Genomic DNA, 25,707 nt, shown 5'->3' on the forward strand with positions numbered 1-25,707 from the left:
AAAAGTTAAAAGGTAAACACAAGAGCATTTTTAGTTTCAGGCTTTACAGTAAATACACAAAGTAAAACCATTCTAAAATTCTTAGATGCCAGAGTTAGAAATCACAAAATGGATGCAACGGGAGGAGTTTTCCTAGTAGCAGTCTTATTGATGTTAAGGAAGGGGATTTAATCGATGGTGCCTTATTACATATTGTCTCTAAACTCTCAATTTTAGTGGTGGGATAGCTAGGTGTGTGGTTTGCTATTTGGCTAAGCACTTCCCAATTTTAAAAATGTATATTCTGTGTCATATTTGAAGAGAGAGAATTCAGCATTCCTTTATCCATGGGATTGCGTTATGGGATCAGAAATGTTTCCGCAACGGCAGTTAAAAGGGCAATTCCCACCATTCTGAGGGTTGGTAATGCTTCTTTCATTCTGCAATTTTCAAATTGACAGTCCAATAAATACACCATTTAGCCAGATTTGAGACTTATAAAATAATTATCAAGATTTTCAGAACAGCTGTACAACACTGTGTTGCCTTCAATGGTCAGATAGAGAATATGGATGCAAAAACTGTTTTTTTTTAAAAAAAAAGAATTTAAAATTATTTCCCAATTTGGTAAGAAATTCATATGAAGCTTATTTCCAATTCATATTTTACTTCTCTTTTGAAGACAGCAACTGCTGAATGCCATTCCATGGCTACCTTCCTCAAGGAGCCATTATTCATATCTGAGCCATGACAATGTGTGTCAGGCTATTCAATTGCAGGGGGCACCATAGCCAAGTCCATCCTATCCTTACCCAATGACCACATGTGCAAATGTCCAGCAGAGGTCAACCATGGCTAGGAATGCTAGCCAATTTCCAAAATCAAGAGATGAGGTGGAGAATTGTAGTATCCACACTACAAAGATCAGACAACAGGATAGAATTGCACATGACCAAATCTAAGCAACATGCAATTATGATCGTTCGGTTTCTCAGTTCACGATTTTAAAAGATATTTTAAGGATAGTTTACCAAAGGTCTCCAAGCTATTGAATATTTAAGTCTTAATGCTCACAGTACTGTAGCATTTTAACAAAAGAGCAAGATATGATACAGTGCAATCTACACAAAAAAAATCTCTCCACACCACTACCATGGAAAATCCTCTAATAGCTGAGAACTGCCGTAACCAATCCACTGATTAATCAAGTCTAAATACCAGTCAACGTTACAACTAGAACTCAGATCCTTCACATTATCAGGTGTTGGAAATGATTAAAACGCAAAGACTACATAGATTAAAGTAATGTAAAATGCACCTGTGACATGCTGCTGTACGTTCAGCTAGAAAAGTGATCTACCCTGTTGCTGGTTTACTGCAATATTACTGTTTAACTACTCATTAAAATTATATTTTGGAAGACAAACATTTTAGCTTGGTATATTGTCCGATTTCAAGTTCTGTACAACTGGTCTAGCAAGACGCACCCTCTTCACTGAGCCTTACGCAAACAAATTACCAAAGTTGCTGGTAGGTCTTTGCATTGCACAGGCTAAACCAAGCGATCACCGTAAAAATAATCAGCTCCATCAAGAGAATACAATGTGCAACTCAACCAAGCCGTATTTGCTCTTCCTTTATAAATCAAGCTGTCATAGAACAAGTGTTTATATACCAGAGCCTATACAGAATCATAGAAGTTTATGGCACAGAAGGCAGCCTTTTGGCCCATCGTGTCTCTGCCGGCTGAAAAAGAGCTATCCAGCCTAATCCCACTTTCCAGCACTTGGTCCGTAGCCCTGTAGGTTACGGCACTCCAAGTGCATATCCAAGTACTTTTTAAATGCAATGAGGGTTTCTGCCTCTACCACACTTTCAGGCAGTGAGTTCCAGACCCCCATCACCCTCTGAGTAAAAAAATTTCTCCTCAGCTCCCCTCTAATCTTCTACCAATTACTTTAAATCTATGCCCCCGGTAACTGATGTCTCTGCTAAGGGAAATAGATCCTTCCTATCCACTCTATCTAGGTCATGATAATTTTATACACTTCAATTAAATCTCCCCTCAGCCTCTTCAGTTCCAAAGAAAACAACCACAGCCTATCCAATCTTTTCTCAGCTAAAATTCTCCAGTCCCTGAAACATCCTCGTAAATCTCCTGTGTACCCTCCCTAGTGCAATCACATCTTTCCTGTAATGTGGTGATCAGAACTGTACCCAGTACTCTAGCTGCGGCCTAACTAGTGTTTTATATAGTTCTAGCATAAGAACATAAGAAATAGGAGCAGGAATAGGCCATATGGCCCCTCGAGCCTGCTCTGCCATTCAATCAGATCATGGCTGATCTTCGACCTCAACACTTTCCTGCCCGATCCCCATATCCCTTGAAGTCCAAAAATCTATCGATCTCAGCCTTGAATTTACTCAATGACTCTGCTCCACAGCCCTCTGAGGTAGAGAATTCCAAAGATTCACTACCTTTTGAGTGAAGAAATTCTTCCTCATTTCAGTCTTAAATGGCCGACCCCTTATCCTGCGACTATGCCCTCTGATCGTAGACTCTCCAGCCAGGGGAAAAGCCTCTCAGCATCTACCCCGTCAAGCCCCCTCAGAATCTTGTATGTTTCAATGAGATCACCTCTCATTCTTATAAACTCCAGAGAGTATAGGCCCATTCTACTCAACCTCTCCTCACAGGACAACCCTCTTATGCGAGGAATCAATCTGGTGAACCTTCGTAACACCGTCTCTAAGGCAAGTATATCCTTTCTTAGATAAGGAGACCAAAACTGTACGCAGGTGAGGATTCACCAAAGCCCTGTACAATTGTAGTAAGACTTCCTTACTCTTCTACTCTAACCCCCTTGCAATAAAGGCTAACATGCCATTTGCTTTCCTAATTGCTTGCTGTACCTGCATGCTAATTTTGTGCATTTCTTGTACCAGGACACCAACATTTAATAGCTTCTCCCCATTTAAAAAATATTCTGTTTTTCTATTCTTCCTACCAAAGTGAATAACCTCACATTTCCCTTCATTATACTCCATCTGCCACCTTCTTGCCCACTCACTTAACCTCTCTATATCCCTTTGCAGACTCTTTGCCCTCCTCACAGCTTACTTTCCCACCTAGCTTTGTATCGTCAGCAAACTTGGATACATTACACTTGGTCCCATCATTCAAGTCATTAATATAGATTGTAAATAGCTGAGGCCAAAGCACCGATCCTTGCAGTGCCCCACTAGTTACAGCCTGACAACCTGAAAATGACCCGTTTATTCCTACTGTCCATTAACTAATGCTCTATCCATGCTAATATGTTACCCCCCAACCCCAAAAGCCCTTATCTTGTGTAACAATCTTTCATATGGCACCTTATCGGATGTCTTTTGAAAATAACCTCCCTGCTCTTATATTCTATGCCTCAGCTAATAAAGGAAAGTATCCCGTATGCCTTCATAACAACCTTATCTACGTGTCCTGCTACCTTCACGGATCTGTGGACATGCACTCCAAGGTCCCTCTCTTCCTCTACACATCTCAGTATCCTTCCATTTATTGTGTATTCCCTTGCCTTGTTTACCCTCACCAAATGCATTACCTCATACTCCTCCGATTTTGAATTATATTTGCCATTTTTCTGCCCACCTGATCAGTCCATTCATATCTTCCTGCTGTCTACAGCTTTCTTCCCATCAACCACACGACCAATTTTTGTATCATCTACAAACTTCTTAATCACGGCCCCTACATTAAAGTCTAAATCATTGATATATACCACAAAAAGGAAGGGACCTAGCATTGAGCCCTGCGGAACCACACTGGAAACAGCCGTCAAGTCACAAAAACATCCGGCGACCATTACCCTTAGCTTCCTGCCACAGACAATTTTGGATCCAATTTGCCACTTTCCCTTGGATCCCATGGGCTTTTTTTTTGACCAGTCTGCCATGTGGGACCTTGTCAAAAGCCTTGCTAAAATCCATGTAGACTACATCAAATGTGCTACCTTCATCGAACATCCTTGTTTCCTCCTCAAAAAATTCAGTCAAATTAGTCAGACACAACCTTCCCATAACAAATCCATGCTGACTGTCCTTGATCAACCCGTGCCTTTCTAAATGACGATTAATACTGTCCCTCAGAATTGTTTTCAAAAATTTGTCTACCACCGAGGTTAGGCTGACTGGCCTGTAATTACTCGGTCTATCCCTTTTTAAACAACGGTACAATGTTAGCAGTCCTCCAATCCTCCGGTCCCACACCTGTAGCTAGAGGGATTGGAAAGTGATGGTCAGAGCCTCCGCTATTTCCTCCCTTTCTTCTCTTAACAGCTTGAAATACATTTCATCCGGGCATGGCAATTTATCCACTTTCATAGATGCTATTACCCTTAATACTTCTTCCCTCACTATGTTTATCACATCCAATATTTCACACTCCTCCTCCTTAACTACAACGTCTGTATCGTCCTCCTCTTTTGTGAAGACAGACGCAAAGTATTCATTAAGAACCATATCCACATCTTCCGCCTCCACACATAGGTTACCTATTTGGTCACTAAAAAGCCCTACTCTTTCCTCAGTTATCCTCTTGCTCTTTATGTATTTATAAAACATCTTTGGGTTTTCCTTGATTTTACTTGCCAATATTTTTTCATGCCCTCTCTTGGCTTTTCTAATTTCCTTTTTAATTTCACTCCTACACTTTCTATACTCCTCTAGGCTTTCTGCAGTATTGAGCTCTTGGCATCTGACATAAGCTTCCCTTTTTTGCCTTATCCTACCCTGTATGCTCCTCGACATCCGGGGGCTCTAGATATGGGAGTCCCACCCTTTTTCTTTGTGGGAACATATTTGCTCAGAGCCCTCACTATCTCCTCCTTGAATGCCTCCCACTGCTCAGACACTGATTTACCCTCAAGTAGCTGTTTCCAGTCCACTTTTGCCAAATCACATCTCAGATTAGTAAAATTGGCCTTTCCCCAATTGGGAATGCTTACTCCTGTTCTATCTTTGTCCTTTTCCTTAGCTAAGCTAAATCTAATTGAATTATGATCACTACCTCCAAAATGCTCTCCCACTGATACTCCTTCCACCTGCCCAGCTTCATTCCCTAAAACTACCTCCAAAATGCTCTCCCACTGATACTCCTTCCACCTGCCCAGCTTCATTCCCTAAAACTAAGTCCAGAACTGCCCCCTCTCTTGTTGGGCTTGCTACGTACTGGCTAAAAAAGTTCTCCTGAATGCATTTTAAGAATTCTGCACCCTCTATATCTTTTACACTGATTCTATCCCAGTTAATATTAGGGTAGTTGAAATCCTCTATTATTACTGCCCTATCGTTCTTCCACTTCAGAAATTTGCCTACATATTTGCTCTTCTATCTCCCTCTGACTGTTTGGAGATCTATAGTACACTCCCGGCAGAGTGACTGCCCCTTATTTTGTTTTTCAGTTCAACCCATGTGGCCCCATTTGATGATTCTTCTAACATATCATCCCTCCTCATGGCAGTAATTGTTTCTTTAACCAATATTGTAACCAGGAATGTTGAGCTGCCATTCCTGCCCCTGTTTAAGCCATGTTTCAGTAATAGCTACAGTATCATACTTCCACGTGTGTGTCCTCAGCTCATCTGCCTTACTCACAAGACTTCTTGCATTGAAGTATACACCATTAAGCACTACCAAACTCCTTTGTTGTCTATTTTCTAGCCTTTGTTTCCTCTGCCTTCCAAACTCGCTTACTAATTTTCTGCCTTCCATTTCTAGCTCTGCTTTTCTCACTTCTGAATCTACACTCAGGATCCCACCTCCCCACCAAGCTAGTTTAAATCCTCCCCAACAGCCCTAGCAAACCTCCCTGTGATGATATTGGTCCCGGCCCTGTTGAGGTGCATCCTGTCCGGCTTGTACAGGTCCCAACTCCTCCAGAACTGGTCCCAATGCCCCAGGAATCTAAAACCTACCCTCCTGCACCATCTCTCCAGCCACACATTCATCTGCACTATGCTCCTATTTCTGTACTCACTAGCGGAAGTAATCTGGAGATTGCTACCTTTGAGGTCCTGCTTATTAATCTCTTTCCTGGCTCCATAAAATCTGCCTGCACGACCTCATCCCTCTTTCTACCTATGTCATTGGCACCAATATGGACCACAACCTCTAGCTGTTCACCCTCCCCCCTCAGAATGTTCTGCAGCCGCTCAGTAACATCCCTGACCCTGGCACCAGGGAGGCAACATCCATCCTGGAAACACATCTGTGGCCGCAGAAATGCCTGTCTGTTGGCCTAACTATTGAATCCCTATATCACTATTGCTTTCCTGACCTTCCTCCACCCGCCTCCCCCACGAAAAGTGAGCCACCCATGGTGCTGTGGACTTGGCTCTGGCTGTACTCCCCAGAGGAACCATCGCCCTCACCGGTTAGAGAGTGAGATGCACTCAGCGGACTCCTGCACTACCTGCCTGGTCCTCCTTGACTGTCTGACGGTCACCCATTCCCTCTCTGCCTGCACACTCTTAAGCTATATGACAAAGGCTTAAATAACAATTTTAAAATCAAATATCAAAAGATTGTATTTAGAACATAAAGATGATTTACATGAACATGCATATGTTTTTATCACAATTACTCACGGAAAGGTCTCAGTAACCCAGAAGTGTCCAACTACTGACCTCAGAAGACTGAGTAAACAGATTGTTTTTACTGTGGAAATCATTTTTTTTAAAAAGGCAAATGTTTATAAAATTTAAAACACAGATCTTCAGCACAGTGATTAAGAATGATTTCCAACAGGGTTTATTAATTAGATTTTATAGTGAATACTGTTACTCACTATAATCTGCTATTATTAATAATGCACACAACACATTATTTTACTGACAAGTCAAGTTATCACGGTGACAGGAACTTGCCAGATATACGGAGTTCCAATTACAAAAGAAAACTCCCATGTTAATCAATTTAGATTATTGTTGCTAACACAAATAATTTATTTGAAATAACAATACTGTCTGTCAATTCCGAACAATTTGCTAATATATCTCCTGGAATAATAAAAACCAGCAGCAAAGGACAAAAAACTGCTTAGCCAGTTCAAGACAGTATTGGAAAAAAAATTCATAACCTGACTGAGCTCAGAACAATCGTAGACTGTATCCAGACTGCAACAAGTAGCATTGGCTTATGTCAGGCAGCATCATGTCACCAGAGGAAACTGGGCACTTGGACAAATATGAACTGATCAGAGAGAGCCAGCATGGATTTGTGAAGGGTAAGTCATGTCTAACGAAACTAGTTGAATTTTTTGAGGAGGTAACTAAAGTGATAGATAAGGGAGTACCTATGAATGCTATTTATATGGACTTCCAGAAGGCATTCAAAAAGGTTCCACACAAGAGACAGTTAACAAAAGTGAGAGCGCATGGAATTGAAGGTAACCTATTGACATGGGTAGGGAATTGGTTAGGAGGTAGGAGACAAAGAATAGGGATAATGGTATGTACACAAATTGGCAGTGGTGTCCCTCAGAGATCTCTATTGGATCCTCAGGTATTCACTATATTTATAAATGGCTTAGACCAAGAAACAGAGAGCCGTATATCCAAGTTTGCTGATTACACCAAGTTAGATGGCACAGTAAATAGTGAAGATGGTTGAAAGTTGTAAAGGGACATTGATAGATTAAGTGAGTGGCAGATGGAATTCAATGTGGGGAAGTGTGAGGTCATCCACTTTGGACCCAAGAAAGATAGATTAGATTATTTCTTAAATGGTGAGAAGCTAAGAACTGTGAAGGGGCAGAGAGATATAATTGTCCAAGTACAGAAATCACTAAAAGCTAGTGGACAGGTACAAAAAATAATTTAGAAGGCTAATAGATCGTTGGCCTTCATCTCATGAGGGCTGAAACATAAAGGGATGGAAGTTATACTGCAGTTGTATAAAGCTTTGGTTAGACTGCATCTGAACTACTGCATTTAGTTCTGGGCACCGCTCCTCAGGAAGGATATAATGACCTTGGGAGGGGATGCAGCGCAGATTCATCAGAATGATACCGGGGCTAAAAGGTTGCATAGACTAGGCTTGTAGTCCCTTGAGTTTAGAAGATTAAGGGTTGATCTATAGAATAATAGAAATTTACTGCACAGAAGGCGGCCATTCAGCCTATCGTGTCTGTGCCAGCCGAAAAAGAGCTTTCCAGCCTAATCCCACTTTCCAGCTCTTGGTCCGTAGCCTTGTAGGTTATGGCACTTCAAGTGTATATCCAAGTACTTTTTAAATGCGATGAGAGTTCCTGCCTCTAACACCCTTTCAGGCAGTGAGTTCGAGACCCCCCACCACCCTCTGGGTGAAAAAACTCTCTCCTCAACTTCACTCTAATCCTTCTACCAATTACTTTAAATCTATGCCCCCTGGTTTTGGGCACTCTGCCAAGGGAAACCGATCCTTCCTATCCACTCTATCTAGGCCCCTCAATTTTATACACCTCAATTAAATCTCCCCTCAGCCTCCTCTGTTCCAAATAAAACAACCCCAGCCTATCCAATCTTTCCTCATAGCTAAAATTCTCCAATCCTGGCAACATGCTTGTTAATTTCCTCTGTACCCTCTGCAGTGCAATCACATCTTTCCTGTAATGTGGTGACCAGAACTGTACGCAGTACTCTAGCTGTGGCCCCTCTATTCTCAGTATCCAACCATTTATTGTATACTCCCTTGCCTTCTTTGCCCTCCCCAAATGCATTACCTCACACTCCTACGAATTGAATTCCATTTGCCACTTTTCTGCCCACCGGACCAGCCCATTGATATCTTCCTGCAGTCTTCAGCTTTCTTCCTCACTAACAACCACACAGCCAATTTTTGTATCATCTGCAAACTTCTTAAATGTAGGGGGCATGATTAAGTCTGAATTATTGATATATAACCACAAAAGGAAGGGACCTAGTACTGAGCCCTGCGGAACCCCACTGGAAACAGCCTTCCAGTCAAAAAAACACCTGTCGACCATTACCCTTTGCTTCCTGCCACTGAGCCTATTTTGGATCCAACTTGCCACTTTCCCTTGGGTCACATGGGCTTTTACGTTTGACCAGTCTGCCATGTGGGACCTTGTCAAAAGTCTTGCTAAAATCCATGTAGATCAAAAGCCTTGTGAAAATCCATGTAATTGAGGTGTTTAAGCTGATTATAGGATTTGATAGGATGGAAAGAGAAAAACTATTTCCTCTGGTGGGTGAGTACAGAACAAGGGGGCATAACTTTAAAATTAGAGCTAGGCCGTTCAGTGATGATTACAGGAAACACTTCTTCACACAAAGGGTAGTGGAAATCTGGAACTCTCTCCCTCAAAAAGCTGTTGAAGCTAGGTCAATTGAAAAATTCAAAACGGAGAGATAATTTTTTGTTAAGCAAGGGTATTAAGGGATATGGAGCAAAGGTGGCTAGATGGAGTTGAGGTGCAGATCAGCCATGATCTAATTGAATGGCTGTACCCCATTATGAGTATCTACACTCAGGAGAGGAGAGTCAAGGAAAGTAGAAATGGTGACTATATCTCTATGATACATCATATCTCTCTCATATATTTGTCCATAACAACTGGAATTCCCAGCACACAAGGCCCATCTGAAATTTCCAACTCCATCCCCAGGCTACAGTGAGGAAAACTTATTGCAGGCATTTTCAACACTAAACAATTTTGTGTGCAAGTTTGGTGGCTTTTATTAGAACTGTATAACTTTGTTCTGTTCTTTCTAACTATATAGAATACTCCGAGTGAAGACGGAAAAAAGCAGCTGAAAACAGCGAGAAGAAATTATTTCAGTAACTTGGTCAGTTCTGAGGTACTTGCTGCGTCATGAATGGTGGCTTTGAAAGAATGAGAGAGATTTGATTGCTTAGTCTTCTGTTTTTCATCCCTCATCAGTACTTTTTGCTACTTTTGATTTGTTCACGTTGGTCAATCAGGTATTTGATTGGTAGTTTTAACAGATGGCTGCTTATTTGAGCAATTGTAAAATTTTTTGTCCTGTGTACGTACAACACTTTCTGGTGTGACACATTTAAAGGTACTGTAGGGCAGGGGTTAAAACCCCTTGAACACTTAATTCAAAACCCATTGGAAATTACATTTCGACATTACATTTAAAGGAAAGGGTTAACTGTGACCCTTTAGAAATTATATTTGGCCATTGTAAGTTTAAAACTGTAACGGCCACAATGTGCAGAAACTTCGAGAACCGTCGGTTTTTAACAAAAAGCTTTGGTTTTCAATAACTGATAAATACGACAGCAACAATGTGCAGAAGGTTTGAGACGCTTGGAACAGCACTTTGGTTCTCAAAACAACAGACTTGGAACAATAGTGCTGAGACATTTTTAGTTTCAGGCCTTATAGCAGATACACAAAGTAAAACCATTCTAAAATTCTTAGATGCCAGAGTTAAAAGTCACAAAATGGATGCAAGAAGAGGAGCTTTCCTAGTAGCTGTCTTATTGATGTTAAGGAAGGGGATTTAATCGATGGTGCCTTATTACATATTGTCCCTAAACTCTCAATTTTAGTGGAGGGGACAGCTAGGTGTGTGGTTTGCTATTTGGCTATGCACTTCCCAATTTTAAAAATGTATATTTTGTGTCATATTTGAAGAGAGAGAGAATTCAGCATTCCTTTATCCATGGGATCGTGTTATGGGATCGGAAATGTCTCCGCAACGGCAGTTAATGGGCAAATCCCAACTTTCTGAGGGTTGGTAATGTTTCTTTCATTCTGCAATTTTCAAACTGACTATCTACTAAATATATCATTTAGCCAGAGTTGAGACTTATAAAATGATTACCAAGATTTTCAGAACAGCTGTACAGCACTGCCTTGCCTTCAATGGTCAGATTAGTAGATGGGGGAATATGGATGCAAAAACAGTTTTTTAAAGAATTTAAAATTATCTCCCAATTTGTTTGGTAAGAAATTCATGTGCAGCTTATTTTTTCCAATTCATATTTTACTTGACTGTATCTTTTTATTTTGGGGTTGAGGAATTCGTTTTCCCCCTTTTTACTTTTTTTTTGGTCTGCGTTGCCCAACACTTTTACAAGCAAGAATGACGGGCGCATGGCCTACCCACAGGCCATTGGCACCTTTGCCTCTTGTAACAGTAGGGGCCACCCAAGTGTGATTCTCCCCTCCGATTTTTCCTCCCTCAAAAAGTAATAGATATTTAGAATAGGTTTCCAACAAAATGTTGCATTTAAGGGGAAGCTAGATAAGCACATGAGGGAGAAAGGAATAGAAGGATATGCTGATAGGGTTAGATGAAAAGGAGTGGGAAGAGGCTTGTGTGGAGCATAAACCCTAGCATAGACCAATCGGGCCAAATGGCCTGTTTCTGTGCTGTAGATTCAATGTAATTCTATGTAAAAGCAGTTGATGTGGTATTGATTAACTTCTTCAAAGAGAATCTGGATAAATATTTGGTTGGGAATGGGTTTGAACGTTAAAGAGATACAGGATTGAATACTGCATGAGACACAATGGCTCTTGTGTTTCTAGTGCAGCATGCCAAGGTCGAATAGTGACAATGTGGGAATAGATGAATATCCTGGAGTTTTGCTTGGTTACCTTTGGAGATCAGGTAGTACTGTAAATTAAACTTAAAAAGTAATTGTTTCATTATGTAAAATGCTTGGAGATGTTTTGAGTTGAAAAGTGATATATAAATGCAAATATTATAAATATTTTCTCACTATATTTTTGCTAATTCCCTCCCTCTTCCCTTTTGAAGACATCAACTTGTTGCTGAATGCAGTTCCATGGCTACCTTCCTCAAGTGGCCATTATTCATATCTGAGCCATGACAATGTGTGTCAGGCTATTCAACTGCAGGGGGCACCATAGCCAAGTCCATCCTATCCTTACCCAATGACCACATGTGCAAATATCCAGCCGAGGTCAACTATGGCTAGGAATGCCAGCTAATTTTCAAAATCAAGAGATGAGGTGGAGAATTGTAGTGTCCATACTACAAAGATCAGCCAACAGAACAGAATTGCACATGACCAAATCTAAGCAACAGTGAAATACAGGAAATCCATTTTCAGTGCACCCGCTTCCAAATTGCTACGTTTCCATCTCAGATTGCACAGAGAAAAATTACAAAAGTTATTAAAAAGGATTACCAGAAACATCTAAAACTAGGATCTCGTTTGTAGGAACGGCAACTTCCTAAAATGCAGACTTCCCTTCTTGTTTTGGCACTAAAAGTATGGTTTCTCTACTTACATTTATGATCGTTCTGTTTCTCAGTTCAGGATTTTAAAAGATTTTTAAGGATAGTTTCCCAAAAGTCTCCAAGCTATTGAATATTTAAGTCTTAAAATGCTACAGTACTGTAAGCATTAACAAAAGAGCAAGATATAGTTCAGTGCAATCTACTCAAAAAATCTCTTCAAACCACAATCCTGGAAAATCCACCAATAGCTGAAAACTGCCATAACTAATCCACTGATTAACCAAGTCTAAGTATCAGACTAAATACCAGTCAACATTACAACTAGAACTCAGATCCTTCACATTATCAGGTGTTGGAAATGATTAAAACGCAAAGACTACACAGATTAAAATAATGTAAAATGCACCTGTGACATGCTGGTGTACGTTCAGCCAGAAAAGTGATCTACCCCGTTGCTGGTTTACTGCAATATTACTGTTTAACTACTCATTAAAATTATATTTTGGAAGACAAACATTTCAGCTTAGTATATTGTCCGATTTCAAGTTCTGTATAACTGGTCTAGCAAGACACACCCTCTTCACTGAGCCTTACGCAAACAAATTACCAAAATTGCTGGTAGATCTTTGCATTACACAGGCTAAACCAAGTGATCACCGTAAAAATAATCAGCTCCATCAAGAGAATACAACGTGCAGCTCAACCAAGCCGCATTTGCTCTTCCTTCATAAATCAAGCTGCCATAGAACAAGTGTTTATATATCAGAGCCTATATGACATAGGCTTAAATATCAATTTTAAAATCAAATATCAAAAGATTGTATTTGGAACGTAAAGATGGTTTACATGAACCTGTGTATGTTTTTGTCACAACTACTTATGAAAAGGTCTCAGTTACCCAGAAGTGTCCGACTACTCACCTCGGAAGACTGAGTAAACAGATTGTTTTTACTGTGGAAATCATTTTCTTAAGACAAATGTTTATAAAACTTGAGCACTGTGTGGAAGAATTGTGTTTTAAGAATGATTTCCAATAGTGTTTGTTAATTAGATTTTATAGTGACTACTGTTACTCCCTATAATTTGCTATTAATATTAACACACAACACATTATTTTACTGACAAGTCAAGTTATCACGGCGACAGGAACTTGCCAGATATACGGAGTTCCAAATACAAAAGAAAACTCCCACGTTAATCAAATTATATTATTGTTGCTACCACAAATAGTGCATTTGAAATAACATGAATGTCAGTCAATTCTAAACAAGTTGCTAATATACCTCCAGGAATAATAAAAACCAGCAGCAAAGGGCAAAAAACTGCTTATCCAGTTCAAGACAGTATTGGGAAAAAAATCATAACTTGACTGAGCTCAGAACAATAGTGGACTGTATCCAGACTGCAACAAGTAGCATTGGCTTCAGTTGGAAAGCATCATATCACCGGAGGAAACTGGGCACTTGGACAAATATGAACTGATCAGAGAGGGCCAGCATGGATTTTTGAAGGGTAGTTGAATTTTTTGAGGAGGTAACTAAAGAGATAGATAAGGGAGTACCTATGAATGTTATTTATATGGACTTATATGGACTTCTAGAAGGCTCCACACAAGATACCATTAACAAAAAGCATGGAGTTGAAGGTAACCTATTGACATGGGTAGGGAATTGGTTAGGAGGTAGGAGAAAGAGAGTAGGGATACTGGGTATGTACACAAATTGGCAGGATTTGACTAGTGATGTCCCACAGGGATCTGTACTAGATCCTCAGGTAATCGCTATATTTATAAATGACTTAGACGAAGGAATAGAGAGCCGTATATCCAAGTTTGCTGATTACACCAAGTTAGGTGGCACAGTAAATAGGGTAGATGGGACCAGAAAGTTGCAAAGGGACATTGATAGATTAAGTGAGTGGCAGATGGAGATCAATGTGGGGATGTGTGAGGTCATCCACTTTGGTCCCAAGAAAGACAGATTAGAGTATTTCCTAAATGGTGAGAAGCTAAGAACTGTGAAAGAGCAGAGAGATGTAATAGTCCAAGTACAGAAGTCACTAAAAGCTAGTGGACAGGTACAAAAAATAATTTAGAAGGCTGATGGAATGTTGGCCTTCATCTCATGAGGGCTGAAACACAAAGGGGTGGAAGTTATACTACAGTTGTATAAAGCTCTGGTTAGACTGCATCTGAAGTACTGCGTTCAGTTCTGGGCACCACACCTCAGGAAGGATACATTGGCCTTGGGAGGGAATGCAGCGCAGATTCACCAGAATGATACCGGGTTAAAAGGTTGCATAGACTAGGCTTGTATTCCCTTGAGTTTAGAAGATTAGGATTGACCTAACAGATATTTAAGATAATTAAAGGATTTGATAGGGTAGACAGAGAAAAACAATTTCTTCTGGTGGGGGTATCCAGAACAAGGGATGTAACCTTAAAATTAGAGCTGGGCCGTTTAGCGATGATGCCAGGAAGCAACTACTTCACACAAAGGGTAATGGAAATCTGGAACTCTCTCCCTCAAAAAGCTGTTGAAGCTAGGTCAATTGAAAAATTCAAAACTGAGATAGGTAATTTTTTGTTAAGTAAGGGTATTAAGGGATATGGAGCAAAGGTGGGTAGATGGAGTTGAGGTGCAGATCAGCCAAGATCTAATTGAATGGCTGTACCCCACTATGAGTATCTACACTCAGGAGAGGACAGTCAAGGAAAGTAGAAATATTGACAATGGGGGTAATTTTAACCTCCAAAAACAGTTGGGTTGGGGGCAGGTGGGAGGTTAAAGTTGCAGCTTTTTGGAGCGGGACCGCATCCCAGCTCCAACGCACCCACTTGCGGGTTTCACCCAAGTGCGTTAAGATGCTTGCGCACAACAGAAACCTGGAAGTCCCGTCCCCACTTAAAGCCAGCAGGCCGATATTTATAGGGACAATTCAGGTAGTTGAAACACTTTAGGTACTTAACTTTTTGCGGATTCTGCAACAGATACCAATTTAACTACTCCTGAACGTGTCTCCCTTGGCTTCTGAAACACACCATTGAAACGGAGGCAAGTTACAACCGAAGCTCATTTGGCCCTTTAAACCTGTGATTGACACATCTCAATAAAACGTGAGGTATTGCAACTGGGTACTCAGTTCTCTCAAATGTTTGGCTGGGAATTCTGTGTGTTTAGACTGAGATTGCTTTGTTGAGACTAAGAATTCTTGTGTTCAGGCAAATTTACCTACATTTTCGAACCCTTCAAACTGACAAGATAAGGATGGAGGGGTACAATGGATACATTGCACAGTATATCTGAGGAGGAGGCACATCACCATCTGTGGTAGGCACGTCGTGCAGTTCTGGGATCTGCAGTTGCACAAGACAGAGGTGCACAACAAGGACCTGGAGAATAGCAGAGAGGGGACCAATGGAGGGGCCGAAGTTGCAAGAGGCACTACTCATGTGAGATGGTCTACAGGCAGAGACAGGCTGAGCTTCCTGGACCTCTCTGAGGAGCAGTGCCTATGCAGGGTGAAATTGAGTCAGCAGGTGGTCACAGACGAGCTGCTCCTGGCTGGACCTGGTGGCCACGCATTGCCCGTTGCAGTTAAAATCACCACTGCCCTCAATTTCTTCACTTCCAGATTCTTCCAGGGTGCCACTGGTGACATCTCCAGGGTGTCTCAGTCATCTGCACATAAGTGTATACGACAGGCTTGATTGCCAGGGCATCCGACCACATCAACTTCCCCCGCAACATCATCAGCCAGATTGAGAGGGCAGTGGATTTCAACTCTCTGGCTGACTTCCCAAGGGTGATTGCATGCACGTAGCAATCAGAGGACCTCAACATGAGCGAGGACTGTTCATAAACTGAAAGGGATATCACTCCATCAATGCACAGCTGATGTGCGGCCACCGGAAGAGGTTTCTGCAGGTGTGTGCCAGATTCCCTGGCAGCTGTCATGATTCATTCATTTTGCACAAGTCCAACATCCCATACCTCTTCCACACAGAAGACAGGCTGAAAGGACTGGCTCCTTGGAGACAAGGGATACCCCCTGCAGACATGTCTCATGACACTTTTGAGAAACCCCATCAACGAGGTACAACAGTCACATCACCACCAGGTCTGTCATTAAGCAAGCCATAGGAATACTGAAGATGCGCTTCAGGTGCCCGGATCGTTATGGGGGAGCCCTTCAGTACTCACCAGTGAGGGTGTGCGGAATAATTTGTTGTGTGCTGTGTCCTGCACAACATAGAGCAGCAAAGAGGGTTACAGGTGGAGGAGGTCGAATGAGCTCATCAAGTATCCTCATCTGCCAATAACATTCTCTTTTTCAATGAGGAAGAGGAGGAAGGAGAGAGGGAGGAAGGAAAATGAAGATGGGGAACCCATCACCAGAGCAGTGGTGCATATTGCTGCCCATGATACCAGGCATTCCCTCATCTCTAACAGGTTCTCATAATGAGATGTGCAAAGTGAAGACTTTGAGCTACTGAGGCCTCCTGGAACAACCACCACCACCAACCAGCACCGCCTACCCCCACCCTCCCTTTGCACAAAACAGCGCTTTAACCATGCATGCAACCATTGTACACCTGCCCAATGTCTTGGCATTCATGATGAAGCACATGAAAGGGCGAATTCACAAAAGGGACTCAATAATAGCCAAGATGCGGCAGTGGTGGTGATAATTATTAAATTTAATGTGCCATTACGAAAAAAATATAAATTAACAACACGACAGCTCGTCAAACACCCTTGTGGAGATCCTTGGTGAATTACAATTGCTTAGCCTTTCTCTTTCTACAGCTTCTACGTGGTGCATCCCCTGTGGCTTCAGCAGAGGTAGTGACAGGTTGTTCACATCCATGCTCTGACTGCTGAGATGCTTTTGGGCCTACGACCTCTGGGTTTTGGAGCCCGTGAGGGCCCCACTAAAGACTGCTCCACCGCACCTATGCAGGGTCAGACGACCATCGGGAGAGGAGGCAGCATTGCAGGTGCTGGTTGAGGAGGGGGCAACAGGTGAGTCGTTGGAGCGCTTTGAGTGGGTCCCCACTTCCATGTCATCAACCCCCTCCCGGACCAGCCAACATCACTCCCACCACTCTGCTGGCCAGCAGGCTGGTAAGCAGATGCGCCACGTCGTAAGGCCACAGCTAAAGTATCTGTCTGCCTGTTAAGGCAGCAGACGGCAGACATGTTGGCATTCAGAGTTCACAAGGCCATTGTCATGGCCTGCAAGGACTCATTTGAGATCTGTGCTTGAAACTCAATGGAGGCTACCATTCTCTCCATGTCTGACGGATAGGCATACAACAGTGCAACTTATCTCCGTGGCCTCATCCTCTGTCAGTGGGACTATATGTGGTGGTCCATCTCCAGTCCTCGTCCTCTCCCTTTCTCCCTTGCATTTTGCGCTCTCTTCTACAAGGGGAGAAAGAACAGACCTGTGTGTGACTGAAGGTGACATGTTCACCCGACGGACGCACTGTTTTGGGTGAGGCTGACAATGAAACAGATACATCAAAGGGTGACTATCAGACAGATTGATGACATTGCATCAGGATTGGGGTGAGTGGCAGTGGTGGGTACATAAATGGGGAGGTGAGGAAGTGCATAGAAAGTGAAGGATGGTCGATGCTGAAACTTCAGTGGGTGTGAGAAGTGATGTGATGGAGGGCTTGCCAACACAGAGTGAGGGGGTTGGTGGTGGGGGAAGGGGGTGTTGCATAACACAGGATGTAGGTGAATCAATAAGTGTACTCACTTTTCCTGACCTGGTTCCTGCACTGCAGCCAAGAGCTGGGCACCGTGCTCTTGCTGCTGACCTCTTCTGCCACTTCCAGCCACACGTTCTTGGTGGCAGAACCAGGTTTCTTCCTGCCATCCACTGGAAACAGTACCACCCTCCTGGCTCTCACCGCAGCCAACAGTACATCCACGGAGGCATCATTAAAACTAGGGGCTGCCTTTGCTTTCCTAGACTCCATTTCTCCTTCAAAATCCATTCTTGGACTGGCCCTTTAAATAGCGTCATTCGGGTGCGCAGTAGGCTGGCTGCGCAGCTTGGAGACGCGAAACCTAGAAGCAAAGGTAATTGACTGCAATCGAGATACAATCGCAGATTTAAACACACTCACTTTGCCTCCGGGGTTCCCCACACGTAAATCCACTTATCCGCTGACTTCCTGCCGCCATGCTAAAGTCATAGCCTATATCTCTGTGATACGTGTTCTCTCTCTCTCTCTCTCTCTCTCTCATACATATGATTTGTCCAGAACAACTGGAATTCCCAGCACACAAAGCCCATCTGAAATTTCCAACTCCATCCCCAGGCTACAGTGAGGAAAACTTATTGCAGGCATTTTCAACACTAAACAATTTTGTGTGCAAGTTTGGTGGCTTTTATTAGAACTGTATAACTTTGTTCTGTTCTTTCTAACTATATAGAATGCTCCGAGTGAAGACAGAAAAAAGCAGCTGAAAACAGCAAGAAGAAATTATTTCAGTAACTTGGTCAGTTCTGAGGTACTTGCTGCGTCATGAATGGTGGCTTTGAAAGAATGAGAGAGATTTGATTGCTTAGTCTTCTGTTTTTCATCCCTCATCAGTACTTTTTGCTACTTTTGATTTGTTCACGTTGGTCAATCGGGTATTTGATTGGTAGTGTTAACAGATGGCTGCTTATTTGAGCAATTGTAAAATTTTTTGTCCTGTGTACGTACAACACTTTCTGGTGTGACACATTTAAAGGTACTGTAGGGCAAGGGTTAAAACCCCTTGAACATTGAACATTGAATACACAATGAATGGGAGGACCCTCGGCAAGACAGAGGGTCAGAGGGATCTTGGTGTGCAAGTTCACAGATCCCTGAAGGCGGCGGAACAGTTAGATAAGGTGGTAAAGAAGGCATATGGGATACTTGCCTTTATTAGCCGAGGCATAGAATATAAGAGCAAGGAGGTTATGATGGAGCTGTATAAAACACTGGTTAGGCCACAGCTGGAGTACTGTGTGCAGTTCTGGTCGCCACACTACAGGAAGGATGTGATCGCTTTGGAGAGGGTGCAGAGGAGATTCACCAGGATGTTACCAGGGCTGGAGCGCTTCAGCTATGAAGAGAGACTGGGAAGATTGGGTTTGTTTTCCTTGGAGCAGAGGAGGCTGAGGGGGGACATGATTGAGGTGTACAAAATTATGAGGGGCACAGATAGGATGGATACTAAGGAGCTTTTTCCCTTCGTTGAGGGTTCTATAACAAGGGGACATAGATTCAAGGTAAAAGGCGGGAGGTTTAGAGGGGATTTGAGAAAGAACTTTTTCACCCAGAGGGTGGTTGGAGTCTGGAACTCACTGTCTGAAAGGGTTGTGGAGGCAGGAACCCTCACAACATTCAAGAAGCATTTGGATGAGCACTTGAAATGCCATAGCATACAAGGCTACGGACCAAATGCTGGAATATGGGATTAGAGTAGACAGGGCTGATGGCCGGCGCGGACACGATGGGCCGAAGGGCCTTTATCCGTGCTGTATAACTCTATGACTCTATTGTGAATTCAAAACACGTTGGAAATTACATTTGGACCTTTGGACATTACATTTGAAGGAAAGGGTTAACTGTGCCCCTTTGGAAATTACATTTGGAGATTTGGACATTGTAAATTTAAAACTGTAAAGGCGGCAATGTGCACAAACTTCGAGAAGCTTCGCTTTTCGATAACAACTGTAAGAACGACAGCAACAATAAGCAGAAGCTTCGAACAAGCCTTTGGTTCTCAAAAACAACCGACTTGGAAAAACAGTGCTGCGACAGTGACATCCTTGGGAAAGATAATTACAATTCTCGCACCTGGGTTCACATGGACAAGATACAGCAGATTTCACATGGTTTTGAGTGATCCAGCCAACCGTCCATCATAATGCAACGGTGGGTGAGTGGCCACAATGGGACTTCTCTTAACTTTCACTCACACCCCAATTGGCAAAAATCATATAAAAGTAGGACATCGTGGCTGCTTCTTTACTGCAGTCAGAGAAGTTTGACGAAGCTTTACCTAGAGGAAGGACATCCAACAAAAAGAAGCAACTTCAAAAGCTACAGGGAGTTGATCACGCTTCTGCCTTGAAGCTGAAATCCTTGGTTTTTAAGGTTGTATGTATTGCTTGAGTTGCTTGCTGCTTATGTGAATTGTTTAAACCATTAAATAATCACGCTGCGACCGCATGTGTGTATAACGAGTAGAATAAGGTTGTATGTTTTGCTTGATTTGCTTCATGCATGTGTGAACTTTTTAAATAATTAAATAATCACTTTGATTAACAAAACTACTGTGTAAGCGTGACTTTCTTTGACTGACTATTGTCCAGGTTCACGAACCACTGAAAACTAAAAAACATCAGGTTTTCCCTACAGTACGATGCTACAGGTGTATGCTAGACAGCAATACAAATTGAACACAAATCTGCTGTAAGACAAATGTATACATTTGTGCTAAATGAATGCTTTCAATGTTATATAATAACTAGTTTAGAAATTACTTAATTGAGTAAATTCACAATAAGCTATCTTTGTTGGCTTGAAGTCAGGTCACAATACTAGACATGCAGAATACCCAGTTAACAACAATTAAGCCAACATGATGCACCACCACAGAATAATAAAGCAAAGAAGCCAAACGAGCAAAACCACGAAGATTATGTACAGATATAAATGCTACAAGGTCCGATAAAACAAGTAAAAGCGCATCACAGGTCACATTTTTGATAGTTTTAGAAAGAGAAACATTTTAGATTCTTGTAACTGGACAGCAAAAATAATCCTGAACTAGTAACGCAACATACTGTATGGTAATAATTAAACTATTTCTGCATGTAGCTTGATTTGCTTTCAATTTATATTTACATCATTAAACTGATTACAATTTTAATCAAAAAATTGTTTCATATTGATGCAGTATTTAGAAACACTTTTACTCTTTTGCAAACATACGCTCATTGAGACTCTCACATTACGATCTGAATAATTTGGAATTTCAATAATTTAATTAGATATTTAGGTACTAGCACAGCAGCACAGTTGCTGTGATCTCAAGCAAATCCCCGGCAATTGTGTGAGGAAAGGCTTTCCAACCAATTACAGGAAAGAGAGCTCTGCTTGCTTCTAATGTTCAATTCTAGTTCATCCTGGATAAATAAGACTGCATATGTATAAGGTGACACACAGTACATTAAAGAAATTTGCTTGGCTAATAGCTTTGCTTCCCAAGAACGTCATTTGCCTTTGCATTTGCGGCAAGACTGATGTCGAAATTTGACACAAAAAATGATTATAAATGCCATCTACCATTGTTGATCTAATTTACACAGCATATTTAGGGCATTCAATATGCAGAAACGTGAGCATTTAAAATTGTATGGGCAAATATTCAAACGGGGTAAGGTACTAAGGTTGATCCAACACTTAATATAAAGTCCTTGCTCCATCAAAGAGTCAAAACTACAATGTATTCCCTAAGTAACCCCTTAAAGACCAAAAACCAACACACATTCCTTTCTAAATCCCGTTATCTACTCTTGTTCTATAAGCAAGTAACAGTCTGACTCTAGATCCAGACTTGAATGGCTGGTTTCCCTCTGTGGTGCAGCCTTTTAGGTTGTTTTTCCTCCGAGCCTCTCAAAGCGCCAAGAGTCGTGACACTGATGTTCACTACCCCATAAGGTTTGTGTTCTCTGTTCTTGGCCTAGCAATCTGTTTAAAATATTGATTTATTTTTTTTAAAAAGTTCCGGCTGATAGATGGAAGGTCAACTTAATTGGGATAGTACAGGCAAAAAGAGCGGGCTTGTTAACGCAGTGGGGTTTTTACCTTTTAAAGAAACGAATTCCAGCTGTTTTCTGAGCAGTCGAATGGACTCACACCTTTATATGAAACGTAATGTAAAGAGGCCATTAATTCTATCATTGGGATAGCAACCACTGCGCACGCGCACTTCTACCGCAATGTACGACGGGGATTGTAGTTTGTTCTGCCGCTCTGAGTTTTAATTTTTGGCCGCAAATCTCTCGGTACCGACAAGCCGCACTGGTGAGAATGTCCGCGTCGGTCGGGAAATCTCACGTTTCACTCTCGGCAATCCCCTTACCTGAAAAATCCTTCCCGTGCAATGGCTGCTGATCCCCTGCAGCGGAACAGTGAGCGAGGCGGGATTTCCTGATTTACTCTCGCGAGAACATTCACCACACTCCCTCAACACAAGCACAATTGTCTTTTAACCACACAGTGAGTTAGTAAGTTACTGCAGATTTTCATAAAGAAATGAATTTGATATCACGCCTGCCTGCACAACGAACAACTTGAATTTATATAGCGTAAAAAAAAATCTAAGGTTTCACAAAAGGAAATAAGACAGGGAAACCTATGCTGAGCATTGGAGGGAGAGGAAGAGGTTAAGGGGAGAGACTTTGGAGACCATTGCCCACAAGGACTACGCGGGGCTTGGATTAAATGATGATCTTGTGTTGATTATTCATAATTCAGGAAAGACACTCAAGGATTGGTTTTGACCGAATGATAAGATTTTGCATTCTAACCAAAGTGCAGCCAAATATATTTTGACACAGCCCAGTTGACTTAAATGCTCCTCTCTCTTCATGCACACTTAAAGAAAGAGTTGCATTTATATAGTGCCTTTCACGACCTCAGGACGTCCCAAAGCGCTTTACAGCCAATGAAGTACTTTTGAAGTATGGTCACTGTTGTAATGTAGGAAACACTGCAGCCGAATTGCACACAGGCGAGTGCTACCACTGAGCCAAGGCTGGCACCTGACTCACATTGCCGCTGATGTATCTGTGAATCGTGCTATTTTGGACTTTTTCTCTGTGATTTTGTATTTTTTAAAATTTATTCATTCATGGGATGTGAGCGTCGCTGGCAAGGCCAGCATTTATTGCCTATCCCTAATTGCCCTTGATAAGGTGGTGGTGAGCCGTCTTCTTGAACCGCTGCAGTCCATGTGATGAAGGTTCTCCCACACTGCTGTTAGGAAGGGAGTTCCAGGATTTTGACCCAGCGACGATGAAGGAACGGCGATATATTTCCAAGTCGGGATGGTGTGTGACTTAGAGGGGAACGTGCAGGTGGTGTTATTCCGAGGTGCCTGCTGCCCTTGTCCTAGGTGGTAGAGGTTGCGGGTTTGGGAGGTGTTGCCAAAGAAGCCTTGGCGAGTTGCTGCAGTGCATCCTGTGGATGGTACACACTGCAGCCACAGTGCGTAGGTGGTGGATGGGGTGCCAATCAAGCAGGCTGCTTTGTCCTGGATGGTGTCGAGCTTCTTGAATGTTGTTGGAGCTGCACTCATCCAGGCAAGTGGAGAGTATTCCATCACACTCCTGACTTGTGCCTTGCAGATGGTGGAAAGGCTTTGGGGAAGTCAGGAGGTGAGTCACTCGCTGCAGAATACCCAGCCTCTGACCTGCTCTTGTAGCCACAGTATTTATATAGCTGGTCCAGTTAAGTTTCGGGTCAATGGCGACCCCCAGGAAGTTGATTGTGGGGGATTTGGCAATGGTAATGCCGTTGAATGTCAAGGGGAGGTGGTTAGGCTCTCTCTTGTTGGAGATGGTCATTGCCTGGCACTTGTCTGGCGCGAATGTTACTTGCCACTTATGAGCCCAAGCCTGGATGTTGTCCAAGTCTTGCTGCATGTGGGCATGGACTGCTTCACTATCTGAGGGGTTGTGAATGGAATTGAACACTGTGCAATCATCAGCGAACATCCCCATTTCTGACCTTATGATGGAGGGAAGTTCATTGATGAAGCAGCTGAAGATGGTTGGGCCGAGGACACTGCCCTGAGGTACTCCTGCAGCAATGTCCTGGGGCTGAGATGATTGGCCTCCAACAACCACTACCATCTTCCTTTGTGCTCGGTATGACTCCAGCCACTGGAGAGTTTTCCCTCTGATTCCCATTGACTTCAATTTTATTAGGGCTCCTTGGTGCCACACTCGGTCAAATGCTGCCTTGATGTCAAGGGCAGTCACTCTCACTTCACCTCTGGAATTCGGCTCTTTTGTCCATGTTTGGACCAAGGCTGTAATGAGGTCTGGAGCCTAGTGATCCTGGCGGAATGCAAACTGAGCATCGGTGAGCAGGTTATTGGTGAGTAAGTGCCGCTTGATAGCACTGTCGATGACACCTTCCATCACTTTGCTGATGATTGAGAGTAGACTGATGGGGCGGTAATTGGCTGGATTGGATTTGTTCTGCTTTTTGTGGACAGGACATACCTGGGCAATTTTCCACATTGTCGGGTAGATGCCAGATTTGTAGCTGTACTGGAACAGTTTGGCTAGAGGCGCAGCTAGTTCTGGAGCACAAGTCTTCAGCACTACAGCCGGGATGTTTTCGGGGCCCATAGCCTTTGCTGTATCCAGTGCACTCAGCCGTTTCTTGATATCATGTGGAGTGAATCTAACTGGCTGAAGACTGGCTTCTGTGAAGGTGGGGATATCGGGAGGAGGCCGAGATGGATCGTCCACTCGGCACTTCTGGCTGAAGATGGTTGTAAACGCTTCAGCCTTGTCTTTTGCACTCATGTGCTGGACTCCGCCATCATAGAGGATGAGGATGTTTACAGAGCCTCCTCCTCCCGTTAGTTGTTTAATTGTCCACCACCATTCACGACTGGATGTGGCAGGATTGCAGAGCTTTCATCTGATCCGTTGGTTGTGGAATCGCTTAGCTCTGTCTATAGCATGTTGCTTCTGCTGTTTAGCATGCATGTAGTCCTGAGTTGTAGCTTCACCAGGTTGGCACTTCATTTTGAGGTTCGCATGGTGCTGCTCCTGGCATGCTCTTCTGCACTCTTTATTGAACCAGGATTGATCCCCTGGCTTGTTGGTAATGGTAGAGTGAGGAATATGCCGGGCCATGAGGTTACAGATTGTGATGGAATACAATTCTGCTGCTGCTGATGGTACACAGCGCCTCATGGATGTCCAGTTTTGAGCTGCTAGATCTGTTCTGAATCTATCCCATTTAGCACGGTGATAGTGCCACACAACACGTTGGATGGTGTCCTCTGTGTGAAGACGGGACTTCATCTCCACGAGGACAGTGCGGTGGTCACTCGTACCAATACTGTCATGGACAGATGCATCTGCGACAGGTAGTTTGGTGAGGACGAGGTCAAGTAGGTTTTTCCCTCGTGTTGGTTCGCTTATCACCTGCTACAGGCCCAGTCTGGCAGCTATGTCCTTCAGGACTCGGCCAGCTCGGTCAGTAGTGGCGCTACCGAGCCACTCTTGGTGATGGACATTGAAGTCCCCCACCTAGAGTACATTCTGTGCCCTTGCTACCCTCAGTGCTTCCTCCAAGTGGTGCTCAACATGGAGGAGGACTGATTCACCAGCTGAAGGAAGGCGGTAGGTGGTAATCAGCAGGAGGTTTCCTTGCCCATGTTTGACCTAATGCCATTCA

At 42.8% G+C, this 25,707-nt stretch overlaps 1 protein-coding gene across 1 annotated transcript in view; it reads right to left on the bottom strand.

The window, feature by feature from the left end:
* LOC137325463 (UDP-N-acetylglucosamine transporter-like) overlaps nucleotides 1-22,171 on the bottom strand; it is a 59,099-nt gene extending 36,928 nt beyond the window's left edge. Inside the window, exon 1 of the mRNA XM_067990599.1 lies at nucleotides 22,090-22,171. The gene's annotated coding sequence lies outside the window, so the exon portion shown is untranslated. The remainder of the gene's footprint in view (nucleotides 1-22,089) is intronic.
* Nucleotides 22,172-25,707: the final 3,536 nt, after the last annotated feature.

This window comes from Heptranchias perlo, chromosome 9 (genome assembly GCF_035084215.1).
Source record: "Heptranchias perlo isolate sHepPer1 chromosome 9, sHepPer1.hap1, whole genome shotgun sequence".
Classification (NCBI taxonomy): Eukaryota; Metazoa; Chordata; class Chondrichthyes; order Hexanchiformes; family Hexanchidae; genus Heptranchias; species Heptranchias perlo.